Here is a 21,203-nt window from a genome sequence, read left to right on the forward strand (position 1 = left end):
CATTCCTGGATGTTTTGATCGAGAAGAGACCTGATGGCTCGTTGGGACATTCGGTCTACAGGAAAGCCACCGACACGGATGCCTTTCTGAAGCCTGACTCCCACCACCATCCAGCCCAGAAGAATTCCCTCATCAAAACACTACACCATAGGGCCCGTAGCATCTCCTACCAGCACCACCTAGCCAGTGAGCTGGAGCACGTACACCAAGCCCTCAGGATGAACGGATACTCGGACCGTACAATCCGCAAAGCTGTCTCCCCAGCCATGCGGAGACAACCTTCTGAGGAGCCAACCAAAACCATCACTTTACCATACATAGCAGGGGTTACCAAAAAGATTTCCAAAATCATGAGCAAACACAAGATCCAGGTTAGTTTCAATACAGTACACAAAATCCGTGATTTAATCCCATCTGTAAAGGATGCGATTCCTGACATACAATACATTGGGGAAACTAAGCGACATGTCTCGGACTGCGTTCGTGAACGCAAGGCAGATCTGAAACACGGTAGGATCAATACCTCTGTCATTGCTGATCATTGTTTTAACACTGTGGGCTCACACGAACTTGATTTTTCCAAGACGGAGGTACTCGGCAAACCTAGCGGCTACCTTCAGAGATTTGTTCATGAAGCCATCCATATATATAGACACAGACACAATTTGCACCGAGAAGATGGGTAAAAACTGAGTAATCATTGAAAGGACGTTATCAACCAGTCAATATTGGCTATGATGTTCCCATGGTACCACCTTCCGATGTTAGTTGTGCTTTACGCCCATTTCAAACTTGCGGTTTTACAGGGTTCACACTAACACAGTCACTTCGCACGGCGACCCCTTGGTTTGCTGCTCTGTGATCTCCCATGAACATGCTAATCTCTCATTAACATGCTAATCTCTCATTAACATGCTAGTCTCTCACTAACATGCTAGTCTCTCTTTCACGTGTTAATCTCTCTGACATACTAATCTTGCATTTAACATGCAAATTTTCACATTACCATGCTAATCTTCCGTTTACATGCTAATCTTCCATTAACATGATAATCTTCCGTTAACATGCTAATCTCTTTTTAACACCTGTGACACTTCACCTGTGTCATTTCACCTGTGTCACTTCACCTGTGTCACCTTCAGCTGTGTCACTTCACCTGTGTCACCTTCAGCTGTGTCACTTCACCTGTGTCACTTCACCTGTGACACTTCACCTGTGTCACCTTCACCTGTGGCACTTCATCTGTGTCACTTCACCTGTGACACTTCACCTGTGTCACCTTCACCTGTGACACTTCACCTGTGTCACTTCACCTGTGTCACTTCACCTGCGTCACTTCAGCTGTCACTTGACCTGTGTCACTTCAACTACGACACTTCACCTGTGTCACCTTCACCTTTGTCACTTCAGCTGTGTCACCTTCACCTGTGACACTTCACCTGTGTCACTTCACCTGTGTTACTTCATCTGTCACACGTCATCTGTGTCACCTTCACCTGTGACACTTCACCTGTGTCACTTCACCTGTGTCACCTTCACCTGTCACACGTCACCTGTGTCACCTTCACCTGTGTCATTTCACCTGTGACACTTCACCTGTGACACTTCACCTGTCACACTTCACCTGTGACACTTCACCTGCATCACTTCACCTGTTTTACTTCACCTGTGACACTTCACCTGTGTGTCACCTCCAGCTGTGTCACTTCACCTGTCAATTCACCTGTGTGTCACCTTCAGCTGTGTCACCTCACCTGTTACTTCACCTGTGTCAGCTCAATTACGACACTTCACCTGTGACACTTCACCTGTGTCACCTTCACCTGTGTCACCTTCAGCTGTGTCACTTCACCTGTGTCACCTTCAGCTGTGTCACTTCACCTGTGTCACTTCACCTGTGACACTTCACCTGTGTCACCTTCACCTGTGGCACTTCATCTGTGTCACTTCACCTGTGACACTTCACCTGTGTCACTTCACCTGTGTCACTTCACCTGCGTCACTTCACCTGTCACTTCACCTGTGTCACTTCAACTATGACACTTCACCTGTGTCACCTTCACCTTTGTCACTTCAGCTGTGTCACCTTCACCTGTGACACTTCACCTGTGACACTTCACCTGTGTCACTTCACCTGTCACACTTCACCTGTGACACTTCACCTGCATCACTTCACCTGTTTTACTTCACCTGTGACACTTCACCTGTGTGTCACCTCCAGCTGTGTCACTTCACCTGTCAATTCACCTGTGTGTCACCTTCAGCTGTGTCACCTCACCTGTTACTTCACCTGTGTCAGCTCAATTACGACACTTCACCTGTGACACTTCACCTGTGTCACCTTCACCTGTGCCACTTCACCTGCGTCACTTCACCTGTGACACTTCACCTGTGAAACTTCACCTGTCACTTCACCTGTGCCACTTCACCTGCGTCACTTCATCTGTGACACTTCACCTGTGACACTTCACCTGCGTCACTTCACCTTTGTCACTTCACCTGTGACACTTCACCTGTCACTTCACCTGTGACACTTCACCTGTGTCACCTTCACCTGTGTCACCTTCACCTGTGACACTTCACCTGTGACACTTCACCTGTGTCACCTTCACCTGTGACACTTCACCTGTGACACTTCACCTGTGACACTTCACCTGTCAAACGTCACCTGTGACACTTCACCTGTGTCACCTTCACCTGTGAAACTTCACCTGTGTCACCTTCACCTGTGACACTTCACCTGCGTCACTTCACCTGTGCCACTTCACCTGCGTCACTTCACCTGTGACACTTCACCTGTGTCACCTGTGTCACCTTCAGCTGTGTCACTTCACCTATCACACATCACCTGTGTCACATCACCTGTGACACTTCACCTGTGACACTTCACCTGTGACACTTAACCTATGAAACTTCACCTGTCACTTCACCTGTGACACTTCACCTGTGTCACCTTCACCTGTGACACTTCACCTGCGTCACTTCACCTGTGACACTTCACCTGTCACTTCGCCTGTGCCACTTCACCTGCGTCACTTCACCTGTGTCACATTCAGCTGTCACCTTCACCTGTGACACTTCACCTGTGTCACCTGTGAAACTTCACCTGTCACTTCACCTGTGTCACTTCACCTGTGTCACTTCACCTGTGTCACCTTCACCTGTGTCACTTCACCTGTGACACTTCACCTGTGTCACCTTCACCTGTGACACTTCACCTGCGTCACTTCACCTGTGACACTTCACCTGTCACTTCGCCTGTGTCACTTCACCTGTGACACTTCACCTGTATCACTTCACCTGTGACATTCACCTGTGACACTTCACCTGTGTCACTTCACCTGTATCACTTCACCTGCGTCACTTCACCTGTGACACTTCACCTGTCACTTCGCCTGTGTCACTTCACCTGTGACACTTCACCTGTATCACTTCACCTGTGACATTCACCTGTGTCACTTTCCTGCCCCTGCCAAGTCCCAACTATCAACCACTCCAATCCTCTCCACCACCATCCTACCCACTCCCCCCACCTCTCCAACCTCCCCCCACCCTCCACTCCCCCCACCTCTCCACCCTCCCCCACCCTCCACTCCCCCCACCCTCCACTCCTCCCACCTCTCCACCCTCCCCCCACCCTCCACTCCTCCCAACTCCCCCCCACCTCCCCCCCACTCTCCTCTCCCCCTCCCTCTCTCTCCACTCTCCCCTCCCTCCCCCTCTCTCCCCCTCCCCCACTCCCCCCTCTCCCCCCCACTCCCCCCTCTCTCCCTCCCCCCACTCTCCTCTCCCCCTCTCTCCCTCGACTCTCCCCTCCCTCTCCCCCACTCTCCCCTCCCTCTCCCCCACTCTCCCCCTCCCCCACTCTCCCCTCCCACTCCCCCACTCTCCCCCTCCCCAACTCTCTCCTCTCTCTCCCTCCACTCTCGATCAATGCGCATCCGTGAACTCCGCAACAGCGGCTCGAGTGCTGCAACAGAGAGGTGAGAGAGTGTTCGCGATAGAGAGTGTTCGCGATAGAGTGTTCACATGAGAGAGTGTTCGCGATAGAGAGTGTTCGCGATAGAGAGTGTTCGCGATAGAGTGTTCACATGAGAGAGTGTTCGCGATAGAGAGTGTTCGCGATAGAGAGTGTTCGCGATAGAGAGTGTTCGCGATAGAGAGTGTTCACATGAGAGAGTGTTCACATGAGAGAGTGTTCACATGAGAGAGTGTTCACATGAGAGAGTGTTCACATGAGAGAGTGTTCACATGAGAGAGTGTTCACATGAGAGAGTGTTCGCGATAGAGTGTTCACATGAGAGAGTGTTCGCGATAGAGAGTGTTCGCGATAGAGAGTGTTCACATGAGAGAGTGTTCACATGAGAGAGTGTTCGCGATAGAGAGTTTTCACATGAAAGAGTGTTCGCATGAGAGAGTGTTCGCATGAGAGAGTGTTCGCGATAGAGAGTGTTCACATGAGAGAGTGTTCACATGAGAGAGTGTTCACATGAGAGAGTGTTCGCGATAGAGAGTGTTCGCATGAGAGAGTGTTCGCGATAGAGAGTGTTCACATGAGAGAGTGTTCACATGAGAGAGTGTTCGCGATAGAGAGTTTTCACATGAGAGAGTGTTCGCATGAGAGAGTGTTCGCGATAGAGAGTGTTCACATGAGAGAGTGTTCGCGATAGAGAGTGTTCGCGATAGAGAGTGTTCACATGAGAGAGTGTTCACATGAGAGAGTGTTCGCATGAGAGAGTGTTCGCGATAGAGAGTGTTCACATGAGAGAATGTTCGCGATAGAGAGTGTTCACATGAGAGAGTGTTCACATGAGAGAGTGTTCGCGATAGAGTGTTCACATGAGAGTGTTCACATGAGAGTGTTCGCGATAGAGAGTGTTCACGTGAGAGAGTGTTCGCGATAGAGAGTTTTCACATGAAAGAGTGTTCGCATGAGAGAGTGTTCGCGATAGAGAGTGTTCACATGAAAGAGTGTTCGCATGAGAGAGTGTTCGCGATAGAGAGTGTTCACATGAGAGAATGTTCGCGATAGAGAGTGTTCGCGATAGAGAGTGTTCACATGAGAGAGTGTTCACATGAGAGAGTGTTCGCATGAGAGAGTGTTCGCATGAGAGAGTGTTCGCGATAGAGAGTGTTCACATGAGAGAATGTTCGCGATAGAGAGTGTTCACATGAGAGAGTGTTCACATGAGAGAGTGTTCGCGATAGAGTGTTCACATGAGAGTGTTCGCGATAGAGAGTGTTCACGTGAGAGAGTGTTCGCGATAGAGAGCGATGTGTATGTAAGTGATCCACGTGTTTTTAGTGTGTGATGCGTGAATTAGTGTGGGTTATGGTTTACGCATCTCGGTGTGTTAAGTGATACGTGTGTGGAATGATTGTGTATTTGTAAAGAATACGTGTGTGTGTGTAAGTGATACGCGTGATATGTGTGTAAGTGATACGTGTGCATTTAAATGACGTGTGTGTTTGTGTAAGTGATGTGTGTATTAGCACGGTTGGATACGTACGGTGCGAAAGAAGTTCATACATATGCATGCGTGCTGCCGAGCCAGGAACCCGAGTTCGATTCCCGCTAACACCAGAGACGATTATCTGAACCGGTCCTGTCCCTCCCCCTAGGTCGACTCAGCCTCAAATGAGTACCTGGTGCGGTGTGTAAATATGGCTACTAAGGGAGACAAAGGCGGTCGGGCGTGGTGCTGGCCACCCACCCCCTCGTGTGCCGTGCCGGCCTTCATAGGTGCTCGCTAACAGCACTCGCCCCAACAGTCTGTACGGAGGGTCTCTGTGTATTTATATGGTACGGGAATTTTCCATGTGGAACAGATAGAATGGGAAGCTGATCGATGCCCGTGTGCGGTCGAGGGATGATTCCCTATTGGTCAACCACGTTATGTATGCTGGTGATCTGGTGACTGCTGCTCACTCAGAGGAAGAGTTGAACCTTGCCACTAAGAGGCGGGGTCTTACCATCAGCCCCACCAAAACTAAGCACCTGCCTGGGTATTTTGTACCATCGGACACTCCACCCCCACAACTCCCAATTGGTGATGGAGCAGTTGTGGAGAGTTTACCATACCTGGGCAGTGTGCTTATGACTGGCTCCAGTTTAACAGCAGAGGTCTCACTCCGAATCAGTCGAGCGGCAATATCTTTTCATCGGTTGCGTAACGCTGTGTGGAAGCTACCTGGTCTGTCGCTCCGCACTAAGCTTCAGGTCTTCTCGGCCACGGTCATTCCCTCCTTCTCTACGCTTGCGAAACGTGGACCCCCCTAATGGAACATCTTCGCCGGTTAGAAACATTTAGGATGGCCTGCCTACGATCCATCCTGGGTTTAACCAGACTGGATTGTGTGAGGAGCTCACAAATCCTTGAAAGATCTGGATACGGTCCTATCATTGGTGAGCTCCTCCGGCAGGCAAGGCTGCGATGGCTGGGTCATGTAGCCCGCATGCCCAGCCACCGCATGCCTAAACAGCTTTTGTTTGGCCGGATCGAGGGGGCTAAGCGGGCGCGGCACGGGCTAGAGAAGAGATGGAGTGATGTGGTACAGGAGGACGTGGAGCTGAGTGGACTTGCCGATGACTGGTACCAGCGGTGTCAAGATCGGCCTCTGTGGAGGAGGCTCGTGAAGGATGCTACTGGGCAGTTGGAGGCAATCGCCCTCCAACAACAACGGAGGGCGGAGGAGCGACACTCAGAACAACGAGCGGAGCGCCGGGTGGCTAAAGCACAGCAGATTGGCACAGTAGGGGGCACAGGTGGTGCATCAGCCAGTCCCTGGGTCTGCCCCATGACCTCCTGCCAGCGGGCGTTCGACACTTCACGTGGCCTCAGGGTGCACATAGCCTGGCACAAGCGTCGTGGTGACGTCACCGCCACTTAGTGGCGAATGGCGGTTGTTGTTGTTGTTGTTGTTGTGTGTATATGTGTGTGTGTATGTGTGTGTGTGTATGTATGTGTGTGTATGTATGTGTGTGTGTATGTGTGTGTGTATGTGTGTGTGTATGTGTGTGTGTATGTGTGTGTATGTGTGTGTGTATGTGTGTGTATGTGTGTGTGTGTGTATGTGTGTGTGTATGTGTGTGTGTATGTGTGTGTGTATGTGTGTGTGTATGTATGTATGTGTGTATGTGTGTGTGTATGTGTGTGTGTGTGTATGTATGTGTGTATGTGTGTGTATGTGTGTATGTCTGTCTGTGTGCGCGCTCCGCTCGGGCGCCGCTGCCCTTAGAGACGGGAATTGACACGAGGCCACCGGAGCCCCAATCGCGAACACGACCTCCCCATCACCACCAACATCAACACTAACATCACTACCAACATCATCACTAACATCACCACTAACATCATCACTACCATCACTACCATCACTACCAACATCACCACCAACATCACTACCAACATCACTACCAACATCACCACCAACATCACCACCAACATCACCACCAACATCATCACCAACATCACTACCAACATCACTACCAACATCACTACCAACACTACCCACATCACTACCAACATCACTACCAACATCACTACCCACATCATCACTACCCACATCACTACCCACATCACTACCAACATCACTACCAACATCACTAACCACATCACTACCAACATCACTACCAACATCACTACCATCACTACCAACATCACTACCAACATCACTACCAACATCACTACCCACATCACTACCAACATCACTACCATCACTACCAACATCACTACCAACATCACTACCAACATCACTACCAACATCACTACCATCACTACCCACATCACTACCAACATCACTACCATCACTACCAACATCACCACCAACATCACTACCAACATCACCACCAACATCACTACCATCACTACCCACATCACTACCCACATCACTACCAACATCACCACGACCTCCCCATCACTACCAACATCACTACCAACATCACTACTAACATCATCACTAACATCACTACCAACATCACTACCAACATCACTACCAACATCACTACCCACATCACCAACATCACCACGACCTCCCCATCACTACCACCATCACTACCAACATCACTACCAACATCACTACCAACATCACTACCAACATCACTACCAACATCACTACCCACATCACTACCAACATCACTACCAACATCACCACGACCTCCCCATCACTACCACCATCACTACCAGCATCACTACCAACATCACTACCAACATCACCACCAACATCACCACCCACATCACCACCAACATCACCACGACCTCCCCATCACTACCACCATCACCAACATCATCACTACCAACATCACCACCCACATCACTACCACCATCACCAACATCACTACCAACATCACTACCAACTTCACCAACATCACCACCCACATCACCCCTCACCACCCACATCACCACCAACATCACTACCAACATCACCACGCCCTCCCCATCACCACCCACATCACTACCAACATCACTACCAACATCACTACCATCACTACTCACATCATCACCAACATCATCACTTACATCAATCACTACCAACATCACCAACATCACCAACATCACCACGACCTCCCCATCACCACCCACATCACTACCATCACTACCCCCATCACCAACATCACTACCATCATCACCACCATCACCAACATCACCACTAAAATCACCACGACCTCCCCATCACCACCAACATCACCACCAACATCACCAACATCACGACCATCACTACCACCATCACCACCAACATCACCACGACCTCCCCATCACCACCAACATCACCACCCACATCACCAACCTTACTATTAAGATCACCACCAACATCACCACGACCTCCCCCTCACCACCACCATCACTACCAACATTACCAACATCACCCCATCACTACCAACATCACCAACATCACCCCATCACCACCAACATCACCAACATCACCCCATCACTACCAACATCACTACCAACATCACTACCAACATCACCCCATCACTACCAACATCACCAACTTCACCCCATCACTACCACCATCATTACCATCACTCCTCATATCACTACCATCACTACCAACATCACTACCATCACTACCCACATCACTACCAACATCACTACCAACATCACCACGACCTCCCCATCACTACCCACATCACTACCATCACTATCAACATCATCACCAACATCACTACCAACATCACCACCAACATCACCACCAACATCACTACCCACATCACCAACATCACCACCAACATCACCACGACCTCCCCATCACTACCAACATCACCAACATCACTAGCAACATCATCACCAACATCACCACAACCTCCCCATCACTACCAACATCACTACCAACAACACCACCAATATCACTACCCACATCACCAACATCACCACCAACATCATCACCAACATCACCAACATCACCCCATCACCACCACCATCACTAACATCACTACCAACATCACCAACATCACCACCAACATCATCACCAACATCACCAACATCACCACGACCTCCCCATCACCACCACCATCACTACCATCACTACCCACATCATCACCAACATCACCACCAACATCACCACCATCACTACCCACATTACCAACATCACTACCAACATCACCACGACCTCCCCATCACTACCACCATTACTACCGTCACTACCCACATCATCACCAACATCACCAATATCACCAACATCACCCCATCACCACCCACATCACCACTAACATCACTACCAACATCACCAACATCACCCCCAACATCACCACCATCAACTCCTCTCCCCATCGCCATCACCACCAACATCACCACCATCACGATCTCCACCATCACCAACATCACCAACATCAACTCCTCTCCCCATCATTACCATCGCCAACAACATCACCAACATCACCACCAACATCACCAACATCAACTCCTCTCCCCATCGCCATCACCACCAACATCACCACCATCACCACGATCTCCACCATCACCAACATCACCAACATCAACTCCTCTCCCCATCACCACCATCGCCAACAACATCACCAACATCACCAAACATTACCAACATCACCACCATCAACTCTTCTCCCCATCGCCATAACCACCAACATCACCACCATCACCCCATCACCACGATCTCCACCATCACCAACATCACCACCATCAACTCCTCTCCCCATCAACACCATCGCCAACAACATCACCACGATCACCACCATCACCAACATCACCAACATCAACTCCTCTCCCCTTCACCACCATCGCCAACAACATCACCAACATCACCACCAACATCACCAACATCACCAACATCACCAACATCAACTCCTCTCCCCATCGCCATCACTACCAACATCACCCCATCACCACGATCTCCACCATCACCAACATCACCAACATCAACGCCTCTCCCCATCACCACCATCGCCACCATCGCCACCAACATCACCAACATCAACTCCTCTTCCCATCGCCATCACCACCAACATCACCACCAACATCACCCCATCACCACGACCTCCACCATCACCAACATCACCAACATCAACTCATCTCCCCATCACCACCATTGCCAACAACATCACCACCAACATCACCACCAACATCACCACCAACATCACCACCAACATCACCACCACCATCACCAACATCAACTCCTCTCCCCATCAACACCATCGCCAACAACATCACAACGATCTCCACCATCACCAACATCACCAACATCACCAACATCAACTCCTCTCCCCATCACCACCATCGCCAACAACATCACCAACATCACCACCAACATCACCAACATCACCAACATCAACTCCTCTCCCCATCGCCATCACCACCAACATTACCCCATCACCACCATAGCCACCATTGCCACCAACATCAACAACATCAACTCCTCTCCCCATCGCCATCACCACCAACATCACCACCAACATCACCCCATCACCACGATCTCCACCATCACCAACATCACCAACATCAACGCCTCTCCCCATCACCACCATCGCCACCATCGCCACCAACATCACCAACATCAACTCCTCTTCCCATCGCCATCACCACCAACATCACCACCAACATCACCCCATCACCACGACCTCCACCATCACCAACATCACCAACATCAACTCATCTCCCCATCACCACCATTGCCAACAACATCACCACCAACATCACCACCAACATCACCACCAACATCACCACCAACATCACCACCACCATCACCAACATCAACTCCTCTCCCCATCAACACCATCGCCAACAACATCACAACGATCTCCACCATCACCAACATCACCAACATCAACTCCTCTCCCCATCACCACCATCGCCAACAACATCACCAACATCACCACCAACATCACCAACATCACCAACATCAACTCCTCTCCCCATCGCCATCACCACCAACATTACCCCATCACCACCATAGCCACCATTGCCACCAACATCAACAACATCAACTCCTCTCCCCATCGCCATCACCACCAACATCACCACCAACATCACCCCATCACCACGATCTCCACCATCACCAACATCACCAACATCAACGCCTCTCCCCATCACCACCATCGCCACCATCGCCACCAACATCACCAACATCAACTCCTCTTCCCATCGCCATCACCACCAACATCACCACCAACATCACCCCATCACCACGACCTCCACCATCACCAACATCACCAACATCAACTCATCTCCCCATCACCACCATTGCCAACAACATCACCACCAACATCACCACCAACATCACCACCAACATCACCACCAACATCACCACCAACATCACCATCACCAACATCAACTCCTCTCCCCATCAACACCATCGCCAACAACATCACAACGATCTCCACCATCACCAACATCACCAACATCAACTCTTCTCCCCATCACCACCATCGCCAACAACATCACCAACATCACCACCAACATCACCAACATCACGAACATCAACTCCTCTCCCCATCGCCATCACCACCAACATTACCCCATCACCACCATAGCCACCATTGCCACCAACATCAACAACATCAACTCCTCTCCCCATCGCCATCACCACCAACATCACCACCAACATCACCCCATCACCACGATCTCCACCATCACCAATATCACCAACATCAACTCATCTCCCCATCACCACCATTGCCAACAACATCACCACCAACATCACCACCAACATCACCAACATCAACTCCTCTCCCAATCACCATCATCACCAACATCACCAACATCACCAACATCAACTCCTCTCCCCATCATGATGAACATAACCATCATGATCAGCATCATCACAAACATCATAATAAACTCGTCTCCTCAACATCGTTAACATCATCCTTAACTCCTTCTCAGCATCATCAACATCATCATCTCCAAGTCACTATCCTTCATCATCTCCTCGTCATCACCATCACAATCTCCTGTCATCGTCATCACCATAACAATCTCCTCGTCATCACCATCACAATCTCCTCATCATTACCATCACAATTTCCTCGTCATCACCATCACAATCTCCTGGTCATCACCATCACAATCTCCTGTCATCGTCATCACCATCACAATCTCCTCGTCATCACCATCACAATCTCCTCGTCATCACCATCACAATCTCCTCGTCATCACCATCACAATCTCCTCGTCATCACCATCACAATCTCCTCGTCATCACCATCGCAATCTCCTCGTCATCACCATCACAATCTCCTCGTCATCACCATCACAATCTCCTCGTCATCAGCATCACAATCTCCTCGTCATCAAAATCACAATCTCAACGTCATCGCCATCACAATCTCCTCGTCATCGTCATCACAATCTCCTCGTCATCGTCATCACAATCTCCTCGTCATCACAATCTCCTCGTCATCACCATCACAATCTCCTCGTCATCACCATCACAATCTCCTCGTCATCACCATCACAATCTCCTCGTCATCACCATCACAATCTCCTCGTCATCACCATCACAATCTCCTGGTCATCACCATCACATTCTCCTCGTCATCACCATCACAATCTCCACGTCATCACCATCAGAATCTCATCATCATCACGATCACAATCTCCTCTCCTCGTCATCACAATCACAATCTCCACGTCATCACCATCACAATCTCCTCGTCATCACATCACAATCTCCTCTCATCACCATCACAATCTCCTCGTCATCACCATCACAATCTCCTCGTCATCACCATCACAATCTCCTCGTCATCACCATCACAATCTCATCGTCATCACCATCACAATCTCCTCATCATCACCATCACAATCTCCTCGTCATCACCATCACAATCTCCTCATCACCATCACAATATCCTAGTCATCACCATCACAATCTGCTCTCATCGTCATCACCATCACAATCTCCTGGTCATCACCATCACAATCTCCTCGTCATCACCATCACAATCTCCTCGTCATCACCATCACAATCTCCTCGTCATCACCATCACAATCTCCTCTCATCGTCATCACCATCACAATCTCATCGTAATCACATCACAATCTCATCGTCATCACCATCACAATCTCCTCGTCATCACCATCACAATCTCCTCGTCATCACCATCACAATCTCCTCGTCATCACCATCACAATCTCCTCTCATCATCATCACAATCTCCTCGTCACCACCATCATAATCTCCTCGTCATCATCATCACAATCTCCTCGTGATCACAATCTCCCCGTGATCACCATCACAATCTCCTCGTCATCACCATCACCATCACAATCTCCTCGTGATCACCATCACAATCTCCTCGTCATCGTCATCACCATCACAATCTCCTCGTAATCACTATCACAATATCTTCGTCATCACCATCACAATCTCCTCGTCATCACCATCACAATCTCCTCGTCATCACCATCACAATCTCCTGGTCATCACCATCACAATCTCCTCGTCATCACCATCACAATCTCCTCGTCATCACCATCACAATCTCCTCGTCATCACCATCACAATCTCCTCTCATCGTCATCACCATCACAATCTCATCGTAATCACATCACAATCTCATCGTCATCACCATCACAATCTCCTCGTCATCACCATCACAATCTCCTCGTCATCACCATCACAATCTCCTCGTCATCACCATCACAATCTCCTCTCATCATCATCACAATCTCCTCGTCACCACCATCATAATCTCCTCGTCATCATCATCACAATCTCCTCGTGATCACAATCTCCCCGTGATCACCATCACAATCTCCTCGTCATCACCATCACCATCACAATCTCCTCGTGATCACCATCACAATCTCCTCGTCATCGTCATCACCATCACAATCTCCTCATAATCACTATCACAATATCTTCGTCATCACCATCACAATCTCCTCGTCATCACCATCACAATCTCCTCGTCATCACCATCACAATCTCCTCATCATCACCATCACAATCTCTTCGTCATCACCATCACAATGTCCTCGTCATCACCATCACAATCTCCTCGTCATCACCATCACAATCTCAACGTCATCACCATCACAATCTCCTCGTCATCGTCATCCCAATCTCCTCGTCATCGTCATCACAATCTCCTCGTCAACACCATCACAATCTCCTCGTCATCACCATCACAATCTCCTCGTCATCACCATCACAATCTCCTCGTCATCACCATCACAATCTCCTCGCCATCACCATCACAATCTCCTGTCATCATCATCACCATCACAATCTCCTCGTCATCACCATCACAATCTCCTCGTCATCACCATCACAATCTCCTCGTCATCACCATCCCAATCTCCTCGTCATCACCATCACAATCTCCTCATTATCACCATCACAATCTCCTCGTCATCACTATCACAATCTCCACGTCATCACCATCACAATCTCATCATCATCACCATCCCAATCTCCTCTCCTCGTCATCACAATCACAATCTCCTCGACATCACCATCACAATCTCCTCGTCATCACATCACAATCTCCTCTCATCATCATCACCATCACAATCTCCTCGTCATCACCATCACAATCTCCTCTCATCGTCATCACCATCACAATCTCTTCGTCATCACCATCACAATCTCCTCGTCATCACCATCACAATCTCTTCGTCATCACCATCACAATCTCCTCGTCATCACCATCACAATCTCCTCGTCATCACCATCACAATCTCCTCGTCATCACCATCACAATCTCCTCTCATCGTCATCACCATCACAATGTCATCGTAATCACATCACAATCTCATCGTCATCACCATCACAATCTCCTCGTCATCACCATCACAATCTCCTTGTCATCACAATCTCCTCGTCATCACCATCACAATCTCCTCTCATCATCATCACAATCTCCTCGTCACCACCATCATAATCTCCTCGTCATCATCATCACAATCTCCTCGTGATCAAAATCTCCTCGTGATCACCATCACAATCTCCTCGTCATCACCATCACAATCTCCTCGTCATCACCATCATAATCTCCTGGTCATCACCATCACAATCTCCTCGTCATCACCATCACAATCTCCTCGTCATCACCATCACAATCTCCTCGTCATCACCATCACAATCTCATCGTCATCACCATCACAATCTCCTCATCATCAACATCACAATCTCCTCGTCATCACCATCACAATCTCCTCATCACCATCACAATATCCTAGTCATCACCATCACAATCTGCTCTCATTGTCATCACCATCACAATCTCCTGGTCATCACCATCACAATCTCCTCGTCATCACCATCACAATCTCCTCGTCATCACCATCACAATCTCCTCGTCATCACCATCACAATCTCCTCTCATCGTCATCACCATCACAATCTCATCGTAATCACATCACAATCTCATCGTCATCACCATCACAATCTCCTCGTCATCACCATCACAATCTCCTCGTCATCACCATCACAATCTCCTCGTCATCACCATCACAATCTCCTCTCATCATCATCACAATCTCCTCGTCACCACCATCATAATCTCCTCGTCATCATCATCACAATCTCCTCGTGATCACAATCTCCCCGTGATCACCATCACAATCTCCTCGTCATCACCATCACCATCACAATCTCCTCGTGATCACCATCACAATCTCCTCGTCATCGTCATCACCATCACAATCTCCTCGTAATCACTATCACAATATCTTCGTCATCACCATCACAATTTCCTCGTCATCACCATCACAATCTCCTCGTCATCACCATCACAATATCCTCGTCATCACCATCACAATCTCCTCGTCATCACCATCACAATCTCCTCGTCATCACCATCACAATCTCAACGTCATCACCATCACAATCTCCTCGTCATCGTCATCACAATCTCCTCGTCATCGTCATCACAATCTCCTCGTCAACACCATCACAATCTCCTCGTCATCACCATCACAATCTCCTCGTCATCACCATCACAATCTCCTCGTCATCACCATCACAATCTCCTCGCCATCACCATCACAATCTCCTGTCATCATCATCACCATCACAATCTCCTCGTCATCACCATCACAATCTCCTCGTCATCACCATCACAATCTCCTCGTCATCACCATCCCAATCTCCTCGTCATCACCATCACAATCTCCTCATTATCACCATCACAATCTCCTCGTCATCACTATCACAATCTCCACGTCATCACCATCACAATCTCATCATCATCACCATCCCAATCTCCTCTCCTCGTCATCACAATCACAATCTCCTCGTCATCACCATCACAATCTCATCATCATCACCATCCCAATCTCCTCTCCTCGTCATCACAATCACAATCTCCTCGTCATCACCATCACAATCTCCTCGTCATCACATCACAATCTCCTCTCATCATCATCACCATCACAATCTCCTCGTCATCACCATCACAATCTCCTCCTCATCATCATCATCACAATCTCCTCGTCATCACCATCACAATCTCCTCTCATCGTCATCACCATCACAATCTCCTCGTCATCACCATCACAATCTCCTCGTCATCACCATCACAATCTCCTTGTCATCACCATCACAATCTCCTGTCATCGTCATCACAATCTCCTCGTCATCACCATCACAATCTCCTCGTCATCACCATCACAATCTCCTCGTCATCACCATCACAATCTCCTCGTCATCACCATCGCAATCTCCTCGTCATCACCATCACAATCTCCTCGTGATCACCATCACAATCTCCTTGTCATCACCATCACAATCTCCTCTCCTCGTCATCACCATCACAATCTCCTCGTCATCACCATCACAATCTCCTCATCACCATCACAATCTCCTCTCATCATCATGACAACCTCCTCGTCATCACCATCACAATTTCTTCGTCATCACCATCACAATCTCCTTGTCATCACCATCACAATCTCCTCGTCATCACCATCACAATCTCCTCGTCATCACTATCACAATCTCCTCTCCTCGTAATCACCATCACAATCTCCTAGTCATCACCATCACAATCTCCTCGTCATCACCATCACAATCTCCTCGTCATCACCATCACAATCTACTGTAATCGTCATCACCATCACAATCTCCTCGTCATCACCATCACATATCTCCTCTCCTCGTCATCACCATCACAATCTCCTCGTCATCGTCATCACCATCACAATCTCCTCGTCATCACCATCACAATCTCATCGCCATCACCATCACAATCTCCTCGTCATCACCATCACAATCTCCTCTCCTCGTCATCACCATCACAATCTCATCGTAATCACATCACAATCTCATCGTCATCACCATCACAATCTCCTCGTCATCACCATCACAATCTCCTCGTCATCACCATCACAATCTCCTCCTCATCACCATCACAATCTCCTCTCATCATCATCACAATCTCCTCGTCACCACCATCATAATCTCCTCGTCATCATCATCACAATCTCCTCGTGATCACAATCTCCTCGTGATCACCATCACAATCTCCTCGTCATCACCATCACAATCTCCTCGTGATCACCATCACAATCTCCTCGTCATCGTCATCACCATCACAATCTCCTCGTAATCACCATCACAATATCCTCGTCATCACCATCACAGTCTCCTCGTCATCACCATCACAATCTCCTCGTCATCACCATCACAATCTCCTCGTCATCACCATCACAATCTCCTCGTCATCACCATCACAATCTCCTCTCATCGTCATCACCATCACAATGTCATCGTAATCACATCACAATCTCATCGTCATCACCATCACAATCTCCTCGTCATCACCATCACAATCTCCTCGTCATCACCATCACAATCTCCTCGTCATCACCATCACAATCTCCTCTCCTCGTCATCACAATCACAATCTCCTCGTCATCACCATCACAATCTCCTCGTCATCACATCACAATCTCCTCTCATCATCATCACCATCACAATCTCCTCGTCATCACCATCACAATCTCCTCCTCATCATCATCATCACAATCTCCTCGTCATCACCATCACAATCTCCTCTCATCGTCATCACCATCACAATCTCCTCGTCATCACCATCACAATCTCCTCGTCATCACCATCACAATCTCCTTGTCATCACCATCACAATCTCCTGTCATCGTCATCACAATCTCCTCGTCATCACCATCACAATCTCCTCATCATCACCATCACAATCTCCTCGTCATCACCATCACAATCTCCTGTCATCGTCATCACAATCTCCTCGTCATCACCATCACAATATCATCTCCTCGTCATCGCCATCACAATCTCCTCGTCATCGTCATCACCATCACAATCTCCTCGTCATCACCATCACAATCTCCTCGTCATCACCATCACAATCTCCTCGTCATCACCATCGCAATCTCCTCGTCATCACCATCACAATCTCCTCGTGATCACCATCACAATCTCCTTGTCATCACCATCACAATCTCCTCTCCTCGTCATCACCATCACAATCTCCTCGTCATCACCATCACAATCTCCTCATCACCATCACAATCTCCTCTCATCATCATGACAACCTCCTCGTCATCACCATCACAATTTCTTCGTCATCACCATCACAATCTCCTTGTCATCACCATCACAATCTCCTCGTCATCACCATCACAATCTCCTCGTCATCACTATCACAATCTCCTCTCCTCGTAATCACCATCACAATCTCCTAGTCATCACCATCACAATCTCCTCGTCATCACCATCACAATCTCCTCGTCATCACCATCACAATCTACTGTAATCGTCATCACCATCACAATCTCCTCGTCATCACCATCACATATCTCCTCTCCTCGTCATCACCATCACAATCTCCTCGTCATCGTCATCACCATCACAATCTCCTCGTCATCACCATCACAATCTCGTCGCCATCACCATCACAATCTCCTCGTCATCACCATCACAATCTCCTCTCCCTCGTCATCACCATCACAATCTCATCGTAATCACATCACAATCTCATCGTCATCACCATCACAATCTCCTCGTCATCACCATCACAATCTCCTCGTCATCACCATCACAATCTCCTCCTCATCACCATCACAATCTCCACTCATCATCATCACAATCTCCTCGTCACCACCATCATAATCTCCTCGTCATCATCATCACAATCTCCTCGTGATCACAATCTCCTCGTGATCACCATCACAATCTCCTCGTCATCACCATCACCATCACAATCTCCTCGTGATCACCATCACAATCTCCTCGTCATCGTCATCACCATCACAATCTCCTCGTAATCACCATCACAATATCCTCGTCATCACCATCACAGTCTCCTCGTCATCACCATCACAATCTCCTCGTCATCACCATCACAATCTCCTCGTCATCACCATCACAATCTCCTCGTCATCACCATCACAATCTCCTCTCATCGTCATCACCATCACAATGTCATCGTAATCACATCACAATCTCATCGTCATCACCATCACAATCTCCTCGTCATCACCATCACAATCTCCTTGTCATCACAATCTCCTCGTCATCACCATCACAATCTCCTCTCATCATCATCACAATCTCCTCGTCACCACCATCATAATCTCCTCGTCATCATCATCACAATCTCCTCGTGATCAAAATCTCCTCGTGATCACCATTACAATCTCCTCGTCATCACCATCACAATCTCCTCGTCATCACCATCATAATCTCCTGGTCATCACCATCACATTCTCCTCGTCATCACCATCACAATCTCCACGTCATCACCATCAGAATCTCATCATCATCACGATCACAATCTCCTCTCCTCGTCATCACAATCACAATCTCCACGTCATCACCATCACAATCTCCTCGTCATCACATCACAATCTCCTCTCATCATCATCACCATCACAATCTCCTCGTCATCACCATCACAATCTCCTCGTCATCACCATCACAATCTCCTCGTCATCACCATCACAATCTCCTCGTCATCACCATCACAATCTCCTCATCACCATCACAATATCCTAGTCATCACCATCACAATCTGCTCTCATTGTCATCACCATCACAATCTCCTGGTCATCACCATCACAATCTCCTCGTCATCACCATCACAATCTCCTCGTCATCACCATCACAATCTCCTCGTCATCACCATCACAATCTCCTCTCATCGTCATCACCATCACAATCTCATCGTAATCACATCACAATCTCATCGTCATCACCATCACAATCTCCTCGTCATCACCATCACAATCTCCTCGTCATCACCATCACAATCTCCTCGTCATCACCATCACAATCTCCTCTCATCATCATCACAATCTCCTCGTCACCACCATCATAATCTCCTCGTCATCATCATCACAATCTCCTCGTGATCACAATCTCCCCGTGATCACCATCACAATCTCCTCGTCATCACCATCACCATCACAATCTCCTCGTGATCACCATCACAATCTCCTCGTCATCGTCATCACCATCACAATCTCCTCGTAATCACTATCACAATATCTTCGTCATCACCATCACAATTTCCTCGTCATCACCATCACAATCTCCTCGTCATCACCATCACAATCTCCTCATCATCACCATCACAATCTCCTCGTCATCACCATCACAATCTCCTCGTCATCACCATCACAATCTCCTCGTCATCACCATCACAATCTCAACGTCATCACCATCACAATCTCCTCGTCATCGTCATCACAATCTCCTCGTCATCGTCATCACAATCTCCTCGTCAACACCATCACAATCTCCTCGTCATCACCATCACAATCTCC

At 48.4% G+C, this 21,203-nt stretch overlaps 1 protein-coding gene across 3 annotated transcripts in view; it reads left to right on the forward strand.

Moving 5' to 3' along the window:
• Positions 1–3,894: 3,894 nt before the first annotated feature.
• LOC116957890 (unconventional myosin-VIIa) overlaps positions 3,895–21,203 on the forward strand; it is a 208,022-nt gene continuing 190,713 nt past the window's right edge. Inside the window, exon 1 of one of the 3 annotated variants that reach the window (XM_076054144.1) lies at positions 3,895–3,983. The gene's annotated coding sequence lies outside the window, so the exon portion shown is untranslated. The remainder of the gene's footprint in view (positions 3,984–21,203) is intronic. The other 2 variants (XM_076054143.1, XM_076054146.1) reach the window with 2 other exon arrangements.

Source organism: Petromyzon marinus, chromosome 64, assembly GCF_048934315.1.
Source record: "Petromyzon marinus isolate PM22_M1 ecotype Great Lakes invasive population chromosome 64, UKy_Petmar_22M1.pri1.0, whole genome shotgun sequence".
NCBI classification, from domain to species: Eukaryota; Metazoa; Chordata; class Hyperoartia; order Petromyzontiformes; family Petromyzontidae; genus Petromyzon; species Petromyzon marinus.